The 21,360-nt window shown below is 40.1% G+C and overlaps 1 protein-coding gene across 1 annotated transcript in view; it reads right to left on the bottom strand.

Annotated features, from left to right (window-relative positions):
* cacng2b (calcium channel, voltage-dependent, gamma subunit 2b) overlaps positions 1-21,360 on the bottom strand; it is a 73,210-nt gene that overhangs the window by 34,278 nt on the left and 17,572 nt on the right. The window lies entirely within an intron of this gene.

Genomic DNA, 21,360 nt, shown 5'->3' with positions numbered 1-21,360 from the left:
TGCATAAATTCATATTTTTGCTCCAGCAGTTAATAAGAACAGTAAATGCAAGATGCAGAATTCAAAAGAGTTCATTTATAAATAATTTACTAAATAAAAAATAAAAAAGATACTGAGGAAGAGAAGTTAAAAAAAGCATATAAGGACAAGAATGCAAAGGGTACACAGTCAGTGTTTACACAAAAATGCATTAGCGCACTTTAGGGTCCACACCTGCCATTTCAATAGTCTAAATATGCCAAGTAGGATTTTGGAGCAGAACAGGGTCAAATAATTAAGCGATTACAGTTAATGAACACATCTGAAAGAGCTGGAATGGGGAGAAGCAGAAGCCACCTGCAAACAACCACGCTGCTGTCCCCCTTTTGAGAAATCCCTCAGCTCCCTTTGGTCCCTTCACTGCTCCATATCCTAGTTTTGTTTAGTGAAACTTTCTGCAATGTTTTCCTCCCCCTCCCACTCTCATGGTCTCCATCAGCACAGAGTGAGAGAAAGAGGGGAAAAGAGCAAGATGAAGGGATAAAAGAGGAAAGAAATAAAGGGAGAGAAAGCACGAGACAAAGGGTAAAGGAGAGATGTGACAGAAATGTGAGAGACTTAAAAAGCCAGAAGAACTCCAGCAGTGCTTACTGATGAATGAGGCAACAGATGTATCGTCCTGCATAAAATTACAGCAGGCGGCTATATGTGGAGCAGCTACCTGCCCTCATTCTGCAGCTCTCATTACATTCTCTCAAAATCCTGTGTTAAAACAAAGCAGAGCCAGAAAGAGTGATGTGTGCTCAGATTACACCTCGTTACTGTGATCTACATCACTGTGCTGTTAAATCGGCAGCTTTTTAAAAATGACATAACACTTAGGAGATGTTGGTTGAAGTGTTACTTCTTCATATTTAAGCTCAAGAGTGACATCATTTATTCTCATGAAATTGGCAATGCTCAAATTTGAACCGAAAAAGGCTAATAATGTCACTTTATTGATTATTCTAACCTTTGAGAACATTTTGTGATGAGTGATCATTTTTAGTCCATTTTAATGTTTGTACAAATACAATTTTACATGAATATCATACTGTTTCATTGTCATTGTATTTACAACATCCCCTTGTAGTGCAGCTTCATCCTGAGGTCGCTGCCCCCGTACATTCCTTGCTAAGTACATTGGATCAAGTGTTCTGGTGATGGATTTTAAAGTGTAGGACAGGGGTGGCCAACCAGTCAAGAGACCAAGAGCTACAAAAATTACCTTGGTACTACAAAGAGACACATCACACATGTGGCCTTAGAGACACACTTCCTCTCACAAAAACGAAATAACAAAATGAAATCAATACATTTTCATATTTTTATGTCTATCTATCTATCTATCTATCTATCTATCTATCTATCTATCTATCTATCTATCTATCTATCTATCTATCTATCTATCTATCTATCTATCTATCTATCTATCTATCTATCCATCCATCCATCCATCCATCCATCCATCCATCCATCCATCCATCCATCCATCCATCCATCTATCTATCTATCTATCTATCTATCTATCTATCTATCTATCTATCTATCTATCTATCTATCTATCTATCTATCTATCTATCTATCCAGCTATCTATCTATCTATCTATCTATCTATCTATCTATCTATCTATCTATCTATCTATCTATCTATCTAGATAGATAGCTATGAGCACTTGACCGATTGAGAGGGGCACATGTAGCAAAGAGAAACCGAAACTTAAGTATCAATTCCATCACCCAAGTATTGATCAATACTGATCCCAACATAGGCATCATATATATTAATATTTAAGATTGATCAGCACACCACTTTATATATATATATATATATATATATATATATATATATATATATATATATATATATATATATATATATATATATATATATATAAAGAGAGAGACAGAGAGGGAGGGAGAGACACACACTGAAAGGCAAAGAGCCACATGCGGCTCGTGAGCCACAGGTTAGCCACCACTGGTGTAAGACATGCTTGCCCCCTCAGTTGAGAACAGTTGCTTTTTGGATCACCCTCATGTTCATCATTTTCCTTTTCCCTCTTATTCTTCTTAAAACATAGAAGTTTTCATTAGTGAGGAAACCTGGCAGCCTGATAGCTTTCAGGTCCTCCTCTTATCAGCCATGCATGCAGTCAGCCAGCATATGAAGTTCAGAGGTAATTCAAAAAACCTGGTACTTCAGTACTGTCTTGAATGTATGTCTGCATAAATCTGCGTAAATATAAGATCCCCCTTGTTTCATGTACATTTTCTCCAGATCAGTGTGGTTTCTTCTATTTGTTAACCACTCCCCTCTTTGACATGTTCGAGATGTTAAGAAACTCATTCAGTGACATTATTTCGCAGCTTTTGTAAGAACCTTATCTGGAAAAAGCAAGCTCCATAAGCCTTAATTTCACAAAGCAGTTCAGTTCAGTTTATCTTGGTTTTGTGGCCCTTTATTAAACCAGAACATCCCCAAATTACAGACCTGTACTGTCACACTTTTGGTTTCCTTCTGTTGCAGTGCCAGACATACCAATGTGACCCAAGAAAGTGGAACTAGAGACACTGCAGTCCATTGATTGGTTGAAAGAATCTCTCATGCATAGGTTGCAGCACACAGCCTCCTTTGAGCTTGATTGTGCTTGTAACAAAAAGCCACACGCCAACCACAAAGAAGATGAATTGCTGGATGTCTTCCATCATTGATCTTTGTTTACTGTGTCACGTTTTTCTTCTTTGTTGGATTTTAATATTCTTACGCTGTGTTACGCTGCTACGCTGTCATTATGTAACTGACGTTGCTATCAGCACCTGGTTTAAATGCCGCCTACTAAGAAGGGCAGAGTTGGCAGTGGAAATGCAAACAGGATCAGGCTTTACAATCCTCTACCAAACTGTACTGATCTGGATCACTTGGTGGAAATGGGGCTTTAGACAGTTCTCAAGCTGACCTAGCACTAACTCCAGCAAAGTGGCTGCATGAGTGGAGAGGATTCTGTACAATCATCACTTTTTCTTCTTTTAAAGTGTTAAAAACCTTTTACAATAACATTCCCGAGCTAAAAAGCAGCAGCCTATTGATCTAGTAAATGATTTAAACAGTGGTGTTGCTCTGAGTGCACAGTGACTCAGAGCTGCAATTAAAATCTGAATAATATGCGCTGATTATGCACCACAAACATACATACTCGAGCACATTCTTTGTATTTCCGCGACCTACAATTTGAGCTTTGATTTACAGATTTAAAAGTTGAGAGACAAAGCTGATTGGTGATGGTCAAAATGTGCCACATTACAGCACATTAAAATGCACACTCGCTGCAGTAGAAACCTAAATGGGTCAGAATCAGCCATTAGCTCATGAAGGTTGAGATGTGACTGACGGGACTCGATGAGATAGTGGGTCAATGAGCAATGAGAAGAAAGCGCTCCCTCTCGCCTTCTGTCTTTCTTCCCCATCCAACCCTCTCTCCCTCTCTCTTTCTCTTTCCCCCTCCATCACCCTTCTATGCCCCACAGTGTGTCTGTGATGGCCATTGCGTAACATTACTAAAGAAACACCACACCAGTGAGCAGCAGAGGAGGGGAGGGAGGGGTGAGGAGGAAGCGCTGACCCAATATCTAATGAAAGAGAAGAGAGATGAGGGGGAGGGGGAATAAAGGGCGATGGAGATGAGAGGAGGGAGAGAGGGCGGAGGTGAAGTCACTGTGAGAGATGAGAGTCGGAAAGAATGGAAACATGGAGGAAGAAGAGAGTGAGTTAAACCGAGAGAGGAGGTGCAGGGAGGGAGGCTGGAGGGGGAGAGAGGGAGACAGAGAGGGGCAGACAATGAGTTCAGGCAAAAGGAGCCGGGACATTTAAACTATAAATAACCAAGATACTAGCAGCAACACTGGTCTGCTCTCTTCCTCTGTTTTATCCCTCCATCCTTCTAGTATCCTCTTTTTTCTCCCAAAAATCAAATGCTGCTCCATAATTTCATCGTGTCTGCTGTTTATCTGCTGTGAGTTAACTCACAAGTACTCCTAGATATGCACGCTTATGTGCAAATCTTAGCTTTTATAATATCTTCACAGAAGAAAAAAAAAGATAATGATAATAACCCCCCCCCCCTTTGTGAAGTGAGTATGAAGAAATGAGCCTCACACATAAAGACATTCTTTTGAACAGGACTGTAAATATGTTTGATTTTGAGGTAAACACAGACATCCTTCGACATTATGGTCTACTAATGAGATTGTTTGTTGCACCTCTTAGCGTCCATGTTGCTGCTTGGCGACAATCCTCCTTACCACTGCAACCCTTCATTGTCTCATCTTCTACCCTTGATGACCAAAAAGTTCTGCCACCTGGAAGCATGGTATTTAGTTCCATTTATTACCACCTTTTTAAAGGTATAGTGTAACCACCCCACAAAAAAAAATAAAAAAATAAATAATAATAAAAAGCTATTAATAATGTCACACTTGGCAGCTTTATGATGCCCATGCCCACACTGTTGCAGGCACAGGCTATGACTGACTGACTAAGGTGTACTTATTGACAAAGAAAACAATATTTTACTACATGAAAACCCTTGAATAAAAGAAAAAAAAAACAGATCATGGGGTCACAGTTTCAATCCAGGACCCTATGGGTGCACCTCACTTACAGACATAAATACATGATTGTGCAGACACCACATGTGTTTTATGCTCTGAGAACACCTACCAATCTCACCTTTCAGCCTTGTGCTGTAATGCAAAACCTCTTTCTTCCAATATGAGCCAGAGGAGGTCAAAGACATATATCTGGAAATACTTTATAAACTTTAATGATTGTGTATGAGATATTACTTAAGCACCGATCTTTGGGTTTTGCTGTTCCATGCTCATACAGAGGTTTTGGATTAACAAATAGAAGGTAAGAACTTTCTTTAATGGTGTTTCTTTACTAAAGTTTTAGAGTTCATTAAGTTACTTTGGGTTAATTATTGCTTAGTTCTGCAGAGATATTTTTGAAGAAGTGGACTTGTTCAGACCAAATAGTTTGATACATTAGAAAAGTACCTCTGCATTGTGGTTTAAGAAACTTTCTATAAATTGCATGTGGTTAGATCAGTTTCTGTGTGATGCTTTAGAGCAAATTTTCTATATGTTTCGATCTACCTCCATGACGTGGCACATTTCTATCATTTTAGTACCATATTTTCCGCACTACAAGGCACTTCGGAGTATAGGGCGCACCTTCAATGAATGGCCTATTTGAAAACTGTTTTCATATATAGGGCGCACCGCATTATAAAGCGCATAGAGTAGAAGCTGTGCTAAAGGGAATGTCAACAAAACAGTCAGATAAGTCAGTCAAACTTAGGCTACATCCACACGGAGCCGCACATTGTCCTATCCAACTATTTTCTGTGCCGTTTTAAAAAAAAGTGCGCTGTAAAGACGAAGCCGTTTCTGCCGTCCACAAAAGCCGTTTCCAGAGATCAGTTCAAATGCCAGACCTTTGGGGGGCGCTGTATTGCTCTAACAATAAACAAGAGAAGAAGCCCAGGCCAGCCTGTGAGCTAATGTTAGCACTTAGCAGAATTCCTCTTTACGGGTTCTACTGCTTTCCGCTGTTATTCCGGCGATGCCCCCTAACTATGGTAAGGGTATATATAAGGCGCACGGTCGGCTTTTGAGAAAACGGAAGGCTTTTAGGTGCACCTTGTAGTGCGGAAAATACGGTATTTTAAATCTGAAATTAATTCGAACTGTTATTATCTTTTTCATGAAAATAAAAAAAGCTGAATTAGGGTTTTTTTTTTCTCTGCCATGCTTAGGTGCATTTAGTTACGCACACATTCACACCTGGAGGGTTCACAGATGAAACAGTCTTACACTAAGCTGCAGAGAGGTTAAGCACTACACCTCAGCAGTGGTTTCTGAAGGCAGCATGCAGTAAGGTGTGTGGGGGTGTGTAGGAAAGAGATGCTATATTAATGTTGGTGTGCCTATGTGAGGTTGTGTGCATGCTCTGTGTTTATACTGTATACATGCACTCATACAGACATGTCTGCTCCTGAATTCATGTTTTTGGCTGTAAGTGCACATGTTTGTGTTTGATCCGTCAGCTGTTATCCACGGGGTAGACATGTTAACGGGTTTGGCAACAACTGTGGGGATCAGTAAGAGACCACCAGGTACACATTCATGAATACACAGAGACTCTGTGTGTGTGTGTGTGTGCGTGTGTGCGTGTGTGCGTGCGTGTGTGCGTGTGTGCGTGTGTGCGTGTGTGTGTGTGTGTGTGTGTGTGTGTGTGTGTGTGTGTGTGTGTGTGTGTCTGTGTGTGTGTCTGTGTCTGTGTGTGTGTGTGTGAGGTCCCATTGAGTCAGTGGAAGCAGAGCAGGGGGTATGAGTATGAGGGGAGGGAGGGCTTGGGGGACTATGACTCATCCACTGCATGGGCCTCTGGCTCTCTCTATTGCTCATGCTTCTTCTCTCTCCCTGCATAGCAACGGCTGTGCAAAAGCTCATATAGGTCCATAGCAACCAGTGCAGATAGAGTAGTGGCCTATGCATTGCCAGGTCAGAGAGGGATCCAGGAAATCATCCACGCAAATTCACGAGTGTTACATATTTTGTGGATGTATCACGTAGAACTTTTGAAATATGCATGAAGGCTTTCATGCAAATTCCAGATGATACATTTTGTGCTACAGACTGCAGTGGCTGTACAAGTTAGAAGGTCAAAATTCAAAGGGCAGTTTTTTAAGTTACATAGTTACATAGTTAGAAGTGATGTAGTGCTCTAGACCAAAGTCTGAATCAAGCAAATTCTGTGTGAAAGAACTATCAAGGAAAAGTGGGTGCCAACCTCAAACTGTGACAAACGTCTGGCTAAAATGTAAGTGACCTGGTTACAACATTGCTGAAAACAGGGAAATGGTGACTTAGCAATTTAAACAACTCAACCAAAGTGGGTCCAAGATGTTTCATTCATTTGAAGTGCTAACATTAGAAAGGTTGCTGGTATTTTGGGATTCATTAAAAACGCATTTTAGTCCCACTGCAGGAGAAAAGATGAGTCCCCATCAAGAAAGCTGTGGTGCTCTTATACACACAACAGGCAGCTCTCTTGATGATTGATGATTTCAATCTCCAGAGACACTGATGCAATCAGTCTAATGTCAATAAATAAAATATGATTTGTACACAGTCAGGCAAGGCTCATACAGTGAATAGCTGGAAATGAAACAGTGCTCCTCCTCACAAGACATAATATTAGTGATGAGGATACAACTTGGACTCAGACTCAGGTAACTGGGACACTCTTCCCTTCTGATGATTCAGATCTGACTCGGGACTTGAACACAGAGGATTGAAGACTTGACGTGACTTGACTACAAGACTGGTAGTAAGTCTCATTTGTGATTGTGGTGCAAAACAAAGTAGCACTTAGAGAGAGCAGCTCCAGTTAAAAAAAAAAAAAAAAAAAAGGGGGGGGGGGGGGGGGGGTATTCTTCTAATGTCTGCAAAGTGAAACATTTTGGGCATGATTTCATTAATTTGGGTTTGTATTGACTGTCATGTTCCGGCAAAAAACTTAACTTCTAATTCTCCTTACTTGTGTTTGATATGTCCTATTAGAATTTACAGCAAACAATGGTTTGATCACAACAAGATGCTGAGATGCCCGTGTTTGTTTGCAACATCCTGTAAGCTTACAATGCTGCGTCACACACTCAGGAATTTCAGAATAAGAAGTCAAGGATGTGCCCCTTCTTCTTCTTTTTTTTTTTTTTTTTTCAAATATGGTGGCCAAAGTGGGGCACTGACTTGTCCCAACTACTTTGTTTCAGTACCATACGGATTCTAAATTTCTATGTGTTACTTTTTAAGTTCAGAAGTTCACACACCAGACTGAAAACATAGGTATCTTTTTAGTTTGATTTTTAATGAAAAAACATAACAGTCAACAGTCATGACTTCTAGTTCTTGAGTAGATATGGCATCAAAATGCTAGCAAGAAGTTTTTTTTTTTTTTTTTTTTTTTTTTTTAGTTCCCATTACTTAAAAGGCCAATAGATTTTAAGTATTTTGGGCTGGCACCTGGAGTGGTTAATCAGATTTGAAAGGGGGCCATATCACCACTGGCCAGCTCTTAGGTAAGATTCTTCCCCTTAGTTCATGATTTAAAACATTCATTTCTTGTGCGTATGTCAGCCACATTTATCTTCTTTTCTAAGTCTATAAATACTAAAATAAACAAACAATCTATGGTTAACCCTTGTCATATGTCAGGTAGTTTTGCAAAACCTGAACCCTTTATTAAGCTGTGGTTTGACATGAACTTTAGCAGTGAGGACATGCTGTTCAGCCAATTTACAATGATTGCAACACCAAAAACCATGACTGCAGGAATATTCCACTCATATTTGGTGTGTTTTGGGGTCTTGTTGTTCCTCTCTTTGCCCTGGCGTTGGACTGTGCTTGACTCTTTCTTTTTGGACACAATTAATTGTCTGACTCCGTCTACCTGCGTCTGAGTCACACTGTTCAGCCAGCTGTGTTTAAGACTTTAACTGCAGTCCCTAACCTAAGATACTTTTTTAAGTTATTCAAAAGAAATAAGAAATGTGGATTCCTGGTGAAGTCACAAAGAGGTCAACAACTATACATGAATCCATGTACCCGACACATACCCAGCTGGAAATGCTACATACAATGGAGAATGACTTATTCACCTTGAAACACAGAGAACCAAAATCTTCTCAGAAGTAGCTCATAGCTTGCTGTAACACCTTTAAACAGTGACAGAAGTGGGATTAAAAGCACAGCTTATAGTTGTATAAGCAGTGAATAGTGTCTCTCAAATATTCACAGACTCTCAGGTTTTCTCTCCACATTAGCACATAACTAAACATGATGAAAGTGTTTGTCACTAACAGCTGACGATCTGGCCACAACACAAGCTCCTGGAGTCCAGGTTTTTCCTCTTGCCTGCTGTGTCGACAACATCAACTATGACTAAGAATCACACACAGCAGCATCAGCCGTCACCCTGGCACACTCAGTTTAACATCTCGTCTACCTCTCGCCTCACCTCTCCTCCCGCCTTCTCATTACAGACACCGCTCCTCTCACAGATGTTGTTTGGAAAGATTTCTTCCATACACACTTACGGCTTCCTCTCCCCTTTCTACCTCCTTCACAGATGTTGTTTGGCACATTTCTACTCATCGCTGTCTTCCCCTTCTCTACCACTTTACCTTTCTCTTGCTTTTCTCGAGCTACATCTTCTCCTTTTCACCAAATTCTCTCCCTCCATCTGTTCTTTCTCCCACTTCCTCCTTCTTTCTCTACCCCTCCTTTCACGCCATGCTTTCCCCTTACGCTTGCCCTGTGATCAAGCTCTCCATTTTCCGTTTGGTTTTCCTCATTCTGCCCACACTTTTGTTCCCTTTTTCTTTTGTGGATGAAGATGAAATCTCAGACAAGACTAGTAAAGCTAAAAAAGTGTCCTAAAGTTCAAGTAGAAGTTACTGTTTTTGGTTGAGGCTGGTATGGGTCCAGACTTTGTGATGGGTGATCAAATTTTACATAATTGTGCACCATGATGGAGCATCTGAAGTCCGCAGGTGCTCAGGCCATTAGGTGTGTTTGTCTCTTTAAAGTGCTAAGGCCACATTAAGGGTCAAAACAACAAAATTACTCAGAAAATTTTCACAGCTTATCCGGTCACATTTTCTTTATAAGAGGGTTGCTGTTTACTTATGTGCAATTCATTTATGTATGCAGTTTTTGTTCTGCATCAAAATATCAAAACAACCACTCTTTTGTTTTTAAACCCACTTGGCAATAATCCTGAGTCTCACACAGTAGAATTATTTTGCTCTGAAGGAAGACAGTCTGTCTTTTATCATTTAAGCAGGAGGAAAGCTATTGAATATAGTTTTTACTCTCTGTAAAAAAATAAAATAAAATACAATAAAAAAACTTTTAATGTATCTTATGCACTTACTAGTATTAGTAATATTGTGCAGTTGAATTTATCATTCTGCTATAAGTCAGAATAAGTGAGACATCTCCTTGACAAGAGGAAGAACATTGTGACAAACACTTGTCATTATTTTTGATATTCTAAAGACATTTTATATTGACTAATCAATAGATTAATCATCCGTGAAATGGGTGCTGAGAGTCAGCAGAAATACATTGGAGGCCTGAGAAATACTGCAAGACCAAAGAGCATCCAGTAAGTGCACAGCCTCCAGGGGAAAAAAAAAGTGCTCTGAGCGAGCAAATATCCCGGTGACCCAGTGAGTGAAAATCCCACTGTTTCTCATGAAAAAGAATAACTCTCCTTTTATGGTATCACAACCAAAATATAGTCCCAACCACTTTCAGCGGCGACTGGATCTCCATTAATCATTTAGACAGAGCTCACTTTGGTGTGATACTGAACATGTGCACAATAAGAGAGACAAGAAAATGCTATAACTGATCACACACACAAAGGTTTTACACATGTAGAGAGGATTACAGTGACATGCAGTGTGAAATTCAAATAAACCTTAAAAACATGCAAGCATGAACTCAGTAAAGGTTATAGAAAGGTATTATTTGGATCTCTCACAGTAACACTGGACTTCCACCTGATTTGTCTCAGGTTTGTCCCTGCTCTGCAACTGTTCATTCCAGGGTTGGTCCTTTTTGGTCTATCAACACCAATTGCTGCTTTTCAAAGCACAGCATGGAGCAGTGATACAGGACAACTGGAGTCTGGGGGGTTTTGTCGTGACAGATCAATGTTTGACCTGCTGCATGATGAGACTCTCATTCCTGTTTCCTTTACTGTCCTCTGAAGACCTCTGGTCCATTGACACCAGACCTGATTTGTCTTCACAAATGTATTTAAGTGAAAAATAATCTGGTGTCAATACAAAGTGTTTTATTCTGAAAAATCCACTAAATGGTTTAATGTTGTTTTGGTGCATGACTTCCTGTTTGCCTTAGTGAAGGTGTCGCACTCTGGGATCCGGCAAAAATAAAAAGGGCTCCAGATTTCCAGACCTGAAACTGACCTGTTACTCAATCAGCTTTTGAGATTTGATGGAGCAGAGACCAATTTGGTGGAACTTTGCCATAAACCTCATATTTGTGTGTCAGGTGTATGAGCTTTTTCAGGTAAACACAAACAGTGAATAACACCTCTTTGTTTTTATTGCAAATCAGGTCTTTGTCTGGAGCTGGTTGAGATTAGGGGTTAAATTAGGACACTGATCAGAGGCTAGAGTATTGGTTTAATCCCAGTCTGCTGACCTTTGCAGCATCATGTCACAATATGGTCCACTATCTTACTCTGTCCACTGTCCTGTGTCTCAGAATAAAGGGAGAGAAGCCAAATAAGTAATAATAATAAAATCAAACAAAAATTTGAAGGTGTTACTTTCAGTATAAGTTCATACAAGTTAAAGGTTTGTCTTGATAATGTCCCACAAGTCTGAACACACAGTACTCTTCTATCAGAGAAATCTTCATGAGAGTTTCTAATTTCTGAACGATATCTTTTGGTCCAAAGCTGGTATGGCTTTAAAATCTTCGACTGCAGGAATCCCAAACCAGCAAAAAGATTTCCTCCTTGAAATGATATAAAGAGTGTTTTACGGGGGTGCCACAACAATCGCCATGACAACAATGATTACTCATCCCCAAACAAGTGAAACAACAATGAACAACATCTAATCAGACTCAAAGCACTGAAGGTGTGATTATGCACACTGCTGCTGCTTTGCTATCTTTATGCAAACAATCTCTCTGCCTCTCTTTCTCACTCTGGGCAGAATGATTAATTTGCAACTATTGATTTCTTGAGAATGTGGGAGGGATTGAAAGTGAGAGGGACAGAGGGAAGGAGGGAGGGAGGAGAGAGCAACCAGTATTCTGAGAAGTGCCTCGCTGCAGCTCTTGCCTCTGGTCCCAAGAAAAGCCACTGGGTGCAGAGTTTGGATTCGCCAAATCACTGTCCCTCCTTCTTTCTCTTCACTTCTTATTCAAAGCCCCCTTTTTATTAATCCGTTCTTTCCCTTCTGTCTACCTTCTGCCTCTCACTGTCTAAACTGCCCTTTATTGTTCAACAGAAACACCAAGCACTTTGCACAAAGCAGAAAGAAACTTGGGGTAGAGACAGAGAGAAAGAGGAAGAGAGAAGACAGTGAAAAGCTTTCAGGACAAGAACAAAAATGTTTGTCCCCTCTAAAGTTCATTAACTATTTACTTCCATAAACTTTTTGAAACTGAGAGCCCAGCTGTTAGTTATGTTTCTCAACAACTACAAAACAGTTTCTTCTCACGCGCAGAAAAATATCAGCTGAAAAAAAAAAAGAAAATTGTTGGGATAAATCCCGGAGACATTGAATATCAGCTCCCTCCTCAGTGATTGCCAGCATGTGATGACCCTTCTAATGGGACATCTATAAACAAATCACACTGCCTTCCAAAACACACACTCTTGATTGATTGCTTGAAAATGTCACACAGCACAAATTATTCACAAGACAGTTTGAAGATCCGTCATCAAGTCTGGGTGAGACAAGACTGAGAGTGAGAAACAAACAAATTTTGGTATTAACTTTATGAAATTATGGGCTTTATGAGAGCTCCCAATAAGTAAACAAACATCTGGAGTACCAACCTGAGGGATCTTTAAAATAGAACTAGTGCTTCAGTTAGCATAAAGGGACATGGAGTCATTTATATACTGACACCACCAGTCAGACAGCTTTACACAAAAATGTGGATCGCTCATGCTTATGTATAGCCAAATGCCTATTCATTCTCTAAAGTACAATGTGCTCTTTCATGTCAGTGAGGATGACCGATGAGAGCACGGAAGTGACTTGCAGACAGACGTAACTGCAACTCCAAAGAGGAATGATGAAGTTGGCGAGACTGAAGAAAAGTTTTTTTTGTGTGTTTTTTCTTTCCCCATGGCAACAGCATCCCTACAGTTTTGGTGTGTTATAAAAGGACAACCATGACAGACTAAAATGATAAGTATTGATGAGAAACAGCAACCAGGTGAATAACTGTTGTTAGCATTCCTTGGAGTCATCTAGCCTAGCCTGATGAGACACATTTGAAAAACGCAGCCTCACTCACCCCTCCCCTTCGTGTTCCAAGATCCCGCCCCCACAGCTCGTATAGCCCTTCTTCACCTCCTAACAACACGCCCCCTCCGAAAGAGCAAGCCGGCCGGCAGAAAATGTAACAAACAAGACAGTCATCCTCCTTGTAACACACAGTGGTAGCTTTTTCAATTGGATCAGCGCGATCAAAACCATGAATTAGCCGGCGAAGCAGGTCTGGCGTTGCCACTGCCAGCTGATCAGAGCAGAGCCGACTGTGGGCGAGGCTTTACCTTTCACGGTGTGTCTTCACCAGCTCAGTATACAATGCTAAAGATGTGTGGCTAACTTATGCTAAAATCTATTGACAGAGCTGACCCGTTCCGACCAGCAGCGTTCAGTCATTAGCCAGTACAGGCACAGACTAACCAGAGTTATTCAGCTGACACTTATTGTAGTGGTGAGGCACTGTGGTGTGAGGGAGAAATGTTTGTGATTGCGTTGGATCCATGGCTGCTAGTGAGAAAATTAGAGAAAGGTAACAGTAACAGCTTCCTGGTTTCGGTCTTCTCTGGCTCCATGATGCTTCGGTAGCTGACGTGAGAGGGGTTGTGGGGAAGGATGAGGCGGGACCATGGGCATGACGGTGCGAAGCGAGGGAGACGGACTGGATGGACTCACGTACCAATCCCAACTGCGCACACCATGGGCGGTTGGGATTGGCCAACTAGTATGCAGCTTTGCAGCGGATATACTGAATGGATTTTTTTCATTATTTTTTGTCTTTATATTTTGTAGATTGGACCATAGGACCATAACAGCCCTATAAACAATAATATTAATATGTACAAAGGTTCCAAATCGTAGACCATAGCTTTAAATAAGCAAGGGTAAGTACATTGCAGTATAATTATCGCAAAAAAAACCAGATTTAATGCAAGTTCACTTGCCTACTGCAGGGTTATTGAGGCCACACTCCCTACGTGCACTGTGCATGATGCCCACAGCACAAGATCATTAAAGGCATCACCTGATGACTGCATAAAGTCAAGTAAGTTTTGATAAAATGATTTGAAATATTTACAAACTTCCCAAACTTAACTTTCCCACCCCTTTGTTACTCCACAAAAAAAAAATTATGTAGACTGATCTGAATGTATGTGTCCATATTTGTATGAGCCCATGTGGCCGACTGCATATGTGATGTAAGTGTTGTTGTACAGTGTTAAAAACAGAGTTATTCTTTCTTTTTTGCATTCCAGCCAATATTTACTGATCATGCTGTGTTTCCAAGATGCATTGCATGGCCATAGCATCACACCGAATAGAAGTTCTCAGTCTTTTGAGAGCAAAGTTCAGTGGACTTCAGTACATTGAATGTAGTCCACTTTAGCTCCAGGGATAAAATGTTGTGTCTTTTTCTTTTTTTCTTTCTTTTTTTTTTCGGCTCATTGTTAAAGAGACACTACAAACAGCACTGAAATGACACATGTCCATAATGTGGTAGCATCTGTTTCAGCACGTCTAATTTGAACATTGTTCTATTTTTTTCTGACGTTGCATATTTAACTCTAAGCTTTTACAAAGAGTCAACAGCGAACAATCTGGAGCATTGAAACACAGAGTGAAACAAGATGTTAGAGAGAAGTGACACTCCACTGTGCATTTAGCAGATGGCAACGCAGTTAGTTTTAACAGTCACTTAACTCACAATTAGGTTTAAGAAAAAGTGCTCATACTGACACACTAATAAGAATTCCTGACACAAACACACACTGACTGGAAACCTGCGCTGAATAAAGTTGAGTAAGGTTGCGTGTGTCACCTGTCTGTCAGCAGCATACAGAACAACAAACAAGCAGACTAGCTGGAGGCCATTTTGTGTCCACATGCTGCTGTCACTGCACTGACCTGGACTCAAACTCTGAGTGGCTTCAGGAAACTGCTGAATTGTTTTGCTTTATTCTGACTCAACTCATGTACCACCATACCTGCTGCAGGGGAAGAGGCTCCCCGTTCTCTGGAAAACAGCACAATCACAATCACATTCTCCACCTTGTCATCAGCTGTTTGCATGAGTGAAGCAGCTTGCACATCAAAATCACAGGTTTCACAGAAACAAACACGCAACAACATGGTCATTGTACCCTCCTTAATAATGTTAATACATCCAAAAATAGAAACACTATAATCTTTATACTGCCATTAAGGTAGGGATAGGTACCTTTCACATTTAAAACAATACGGTACCGATGTCTGGTACCTTGCAATTGGTATCGGTACTCAACGGTACCAATTTTTAGTCCTTTTTGTGTTTTTATGGAAAAAATATCAATTTGTTTAATAATAAAATCTATTCTATTCTATTCTATTCTATTCTATTCTATTCTATTCTATTCTAGGGAACTTGATGTAAAACTACCTTATTTGAAATAGGGGTCAAAAGACATTGCCAGAGCTAATCTAAAATAAACACAAAATACTTGTGCTCGGATGTAAATAAGCACTCATTGCAGAAACCCATACCCTTACACCCTTATACCAGTATTCTCACACCTGTAACCTGGTGGGACAGAGTTTTCTCTGTCACCACCCCCACCGTCTGGACTGCTCTACCACTTCACATCCGTAAGTGTCCAAACTTCTCCACTTTCAAACCACTCACCAATTCCCACCTTTTTAAAAATGCTTTTAAAATATGACTGCCTTTGAATGTACTGTGTTGTTCTTCTTGTTTTGCTTCTTTTCAATTCATATTTTGTTATTATGTAGTGTTTTATATGATGTTTTTATCATCTGTAAAGTGCTTTATAAATTAAATGTGTAACTATTATTATAATAATAATAATAATTATTATTATTATTATTATGGGCCATGCAGCCTGCCATGGAACTATTGATGTCACCCACAAGCCAGACATAAAGAGAGATGGGAACAGATAGGCAGCCAGAGTCAGTACATCACTGGGGTTATCAAGTGAGCACTTTCCCTCTACTGTTATTCCATTAAGCTAGGTGTTTGACACCTCCATGTGATAGGCTCCAGTGTCCTGGAACCACCCTCCTTCACGCTAGCTCTCAACTCCCGCACACACACACCAAAGAAGAGGAGAGGGTAGGAAATGTTAGAGGAGTCAGAAGATGACGGGGAATGGCTCAGGCCTTGACATTCTCACTTTAATAAGGTAGGCCGTATGTAAAGAGATGTTTCGACATAAACTTCAGAGAGCCAAAATAAATAAAATAATTTTAAAATTAATAAAAAACCCCATGATAATTAAGTCATTGCTTTTTTTTCGAGCAACGTTTAAAAATGTTCTGGTTCCAGCTTCTTAAATGTCAGCATGTTTGTCATCTTGTTAATATAATAGTCATCAGTTTTAAATTGCTGGTTTGAAAGAAGAATCCATTTAATAGTTCAAGTTTTACTCTTAAAGTTTCTGATTATTTTTCTAAAATTTACAACCTCTGGCATTTAATGAACTCAGCCACTGGATCATTATTTCAAAAAATAATCAGCAGATTAATCAAAAACAGTGATTACAGGCCTGCATTTCCTTTTGGGTTGGTTTGAATAAAATGCCAGAATGTGATGTTGAAACATTTTCACAAGTCAGTCATCGGTTCTGGGTATTCCTGAATACAGCCTTGATAAGGTGGTGCGTGTGTCTGCTGAGGACTCATCCTTCCACTCACTTCCACTGCTGCTTGCTAAGCTCATTGCTTACAAAGCGACTCAGATGAATGTATCACGTCAGATCTTCTCTCATCAAGGTGGCGATGGCTGAACACCAAGAGGGCAGCCCAGAGACAGAGTAGGGATTTGGGTCTTTCCTGTTGTACTGTGTAACACTACCAATGGATAATATCATCTTCCAGCTTCTTTATAGCCAACAATAGCCCTGCCTTTTAGCCAAATACATATTCAATCTGTGTTTTTTACAGCAGCTTTTAGCTTTTAAAATTGAATGTACCACCAGAACACATTGCATCCATGCATGCATGAAAATAGACGAGCGTGCAAGCTGTGGCTCAGAGACACACTTTCATTGTCACTTACTGAGCTCCTACCTGCCCAATACAGCCACAGTCCTTTACTGGGTCATTTAGCAGCAGCACTCAATCATTGGCTAGTTCCAAGTGTCTTCAACTGATTCATTTTACTTCTACTTAGCAGATGTCTCTCAGCAACTCGCTTCTCCTGAGTGCTGCTGAAATAAGGTGCACATGGACAGAGAAAAAGTAGTTTCTGCAGCTTTAACTTCCCCTGAAAGACTTTTGGTACCATTCAGACAAGCGAAGCACACAAGAAAAATATCCAAATGAAGTTTTCTCCTGTTCTACTTATTTTGGGCAATACATGAATTGCATAACTCATAAATGTAGATTAAACCATTAGGAGCTACACCTGAGACCCTGTGCCTGCTCTGAAGGCTATAAGAAATGGTAACTGCTCTGTGAGAGAACAGCCTTAAGCTAATTCATGCAAATTACAAACTCTGAATAATGTTCTTTTTATATCTCTTCAGGTCTCAGCGTTCTGTACTCTTTGTTCAGTTACTGAAGCACCACAATAAGAAAAGGCTAAAGGATCGATGGATTAATATATGACTATTTTGTTTTTTGAGGAGTGAATATTAATTGTTAACTCAGCTTAGAGGTGAGGCAGTGACTGCAGGCAGAGTTAGAACTCCTCACAGCTTAATTAATCACGTGAGCTTTTTTTTTTCTTCTTAAACCTTGAATATTTTGCATCCTAATCAGCCTTCATTTATCTTCATATTACTGCCCCGGTGACCTTCCTTACAGTCTCGTATTTAGTTTGAATTTAATGTAAATGTGTGCTCTGAAATTATCTTCCATATTTCTGTCCTTAGATGAGTGTATTTCCATTTTCTGTTCACGCACTCTAGTTTTTTATTACAATCTTAATATTTAAAACCTTCATGAAGAGTTTTTGACTGGTCTGAAAAAGACTGAAATTAAAAATGTGGCTTCTTAATGACCTACAGTAGCAAAAAAAAGACCAACAAGGACTAGATTAATGTTTTTTAATCTCCACTGGGAGGTTGCAGATGAGATGATTTGCGTCATGCTGAAGTAACAGCCGTTTTTGTGACTTTATTTTTTTTCTAAGTTATTTTTGGCCTTTTATGCCTTTAATGATAGAAGAGAGTAGGGAGGCAGTGGACAGAGTAGGACATAGCGTGAGAGTGGGGTGTGGCATAGGCTACGGGAAGAAGCAACAAGCTGGATTTGAACCCAGGCCATCCATAGGAGGGTGAACCTCATGGAGTGCGTCCTAAACCCGTTTCATCTGCGCTCCTTTTTTGTCATTTTTTCAGTGGCAAATATTCACAATAAGTATTTCACTTCAATAAGCATGAGACTGTCAGAATATACAACTCGTGAAATAGAAAATGTATCATTCCATTTTTGTTATGTTTTTCGCTTTTTAAGTTTGAAGACGGGGGTTGGGGGGGTGGGGGTGGGGTGGTGGTGGTAGTAGACCCCATCCTAGCGGGATATCTGAACAGTTTGCCAGTATATCACTGGGCTTATGTGAAAATGGACAATAGGCAATGAAGAGTAATCTCTTAACCTGATGATCATGTTTTTTGGACTGTGAAAGAAAGCCAAAGTACCTAAAGAGAGAACCGACACATGTTAGAGGAGAACACAGAAAAGTTCCTGTCCAGCCTGGTATGCAACCCAGAACCTTCTTATCACCTCACCACTGTGCAGCCCCACTTTAAGCATGTCATACATAAAAAGTGCAAGTCTCACGTCCTCTCTAACAAGATGCAAAATCAGGGTCCCTGCAAAGATAGAAGTTCAAGAACACAAACACACATACATATGTATTACTTAAGATATAGCAAGCCCAGTATAGACAGACCTGGTACTTTCAGTATCAATACATATTTATTTTTTCAACCTTTTTTTTTTACAAAATGTCCCACCTAGAGGTGTAAAATCAAGGTCCTCACAAAGATAAAAGAACAAGAATACACACACAGCGCACTTTACACATCTGTCACACTTATGCCGCCATGCACATATAGACAACTGCACCCAAACAACTGCAAATCCACAAATGTCTCTCTCTCTCTCTCTCTCTCTCTCTCTCTCTCTCTCTCTCTCTCTCTCTCTCTCTCACACACACACACACGGTACGGTCTACAAGCACATAGAGAATTTACAGCAGACCAGCGGTCGTAAAACACAGACAGCTGAGTTCATCATAACTCGCTTAATGCAGCACCATTACCGTTAACGCGAGTTAGCCACATCTGGTGTGTCGCTGTAAACTCATTCCACTGACTATAAAAACCTGATGAATCAAAACCTGACACCTTGCCGGGTTTCTCTTTGTATCATGAAGACATCTGGCTGCTTCTCACACAGTCAACAACCGGATGACAGAGCTATTCGTTTCATTTTAAGCATAACCTGACTGGAGGTTTAAGCAGAAACACACAATTCACTACTTAACAGCTTCATGTAAAGACATAAACTCATGGAGATATCAACAAAATTATAATGACATGTCGATACTGTGTGATACTGAGAAATAGGGTTGTTCTGCTGTTAGAAATCAATCTCTAACAGAGACATTTGAAGGACTGCACTACAGTATGTTATTGTATAAGACTCTCAGAGTGTATCAGAGCACCCTGGCTGCCAGATGGTGTGTTTTACATCGTACTGGGTTGCATTTAGCCCATGATGTATCCCAAATAGTACATCTACAAATACATCAATATTGTATTACAGCTTTAGAGCAGCCTGCTCAATGTTATGCTTTGGGGTGTAAAAATATCAGGAGGAACTTTAAACAGATGGTTTTCTAAAGCAAAATAATCTGTCTTAATCCAACACACAACAATCCAAGTAATGACAAAATCCATGGAAAAGTGCTGCTTGTTGAATAATGTGCTACTCGTGTTTCTGTGTGTGTAAAATACCTGGCCTCCAAAACAGTACTGTGTGTCATCATTATAATGGTTAACGGGGAAAATGTGTGATAATGAAGTCATTTGGGGTTTTCACTGTCATCTATCTATGAACGCGTTTTGGGTGTCCTGTGTAAAACTGCCATAATACACCACTTGACCTGACAACACAATTTTGGCCTTTAGCCTCAGAACTATGACCTCTCTGACCAATACATCGCATCATGCAAGAGTCATTACAGCTATTACAGACACAAGAACTCTTTTTTTTTTTTTGCGTGTGTGTGAAGGTATATATTATATGTTTGTTTTTTAAGAGGGCCATAACGCTGTCACTTAAGAGCCTGTCATGATTTTTTAACATGTAGCATTATATATGTGTAGCCATATTCCTTATTTATGCCATCAATCAGCCCTCTTATCAGCATCAACACTGTTTATGAGCTGGCTTTCTTACTTATTACCTGGATGTGTTAATACTTGATTTCTATTGGTCCAAAGCCCAGAACTATGGCAAGCAACTGTCAACTGCAAAAGTAACACCAGGGACAACAAATCACACACAGCGTATTAAATCAACCCATGGAAAGGAGTCCAGTATATTTTGCCTCTGCCTGTTGACTCTGTGGTAAAAATATTATTTTCTCTCTCTGAAAATAACAACACTAACATGGCAGAGATGTGACAACAGCCTGAGCTACTGGACCCAACCATCTCTGGCAGGAAAAAAGTAGAGCAACATCCTTTTCTGTGATCTAGACAACAGCAGCAGAGCTGGTGGGAGCTTCTCTAAGTTATTGATCACTGCAAGGTAACTGAAACCATAAAGGGAGTGATTAAAGCAGAAGTGTTAACAGTTGTGTCAAAGGCTGCTGCTGCCTTGGAACAGCGGCGGACTTTTGCTGACAACAACCTAATGTTCGCCCTTCTTTGAGTGTCTAGCATCTACTCTGGTGTTGTTGCCCCACCGGTTCCTTCACTAACTGGTCTTGATGATCCAGCTGTTGATGTAACAGCCAGAGTTTTCCTCTGCTTCAGTCACATGATTCCTCACATGTTCACCAACATATTAACAGAGGTTTTTAGATCTCAACTATCATGTTTAATTTAATTCAAAGTGTAAAAAATAAAGCATACAAACCTTGAGTTAAGCTGGATTCAATCCCCTGAAAGCTAAAGAGAAATTAAACAATGGCCCAATTGAGTCTACGTTCAGGTAATGTTTAGGCAAATAACTGGTTTGCTTTAGATCTGGAGGTTCCTGTCTGACTTTATTG

Source organism: Halichoeres trimaculatus, unplaced genomic scaffold, assembly GCF_033239565.1.
Source record: "Halichoeres trimaculatus isolate MK-OKI-2021-1 unplaced genomic scaffold, fHalTri1.1 fHalTri1_scaffold_2, whole genome shotgun sequence".
NCBI classification, from domain to species: Eukaryota; Metazoa; Chordata; class Actinopteri; order Labriformes; family Labridae; genus Halichoeres; species Halichoeres trimaculatus.
Note: the sequence above shows the minus strand (reverse complement) of the source record. Positions and strands in the feature narration are given on the sequence as shown.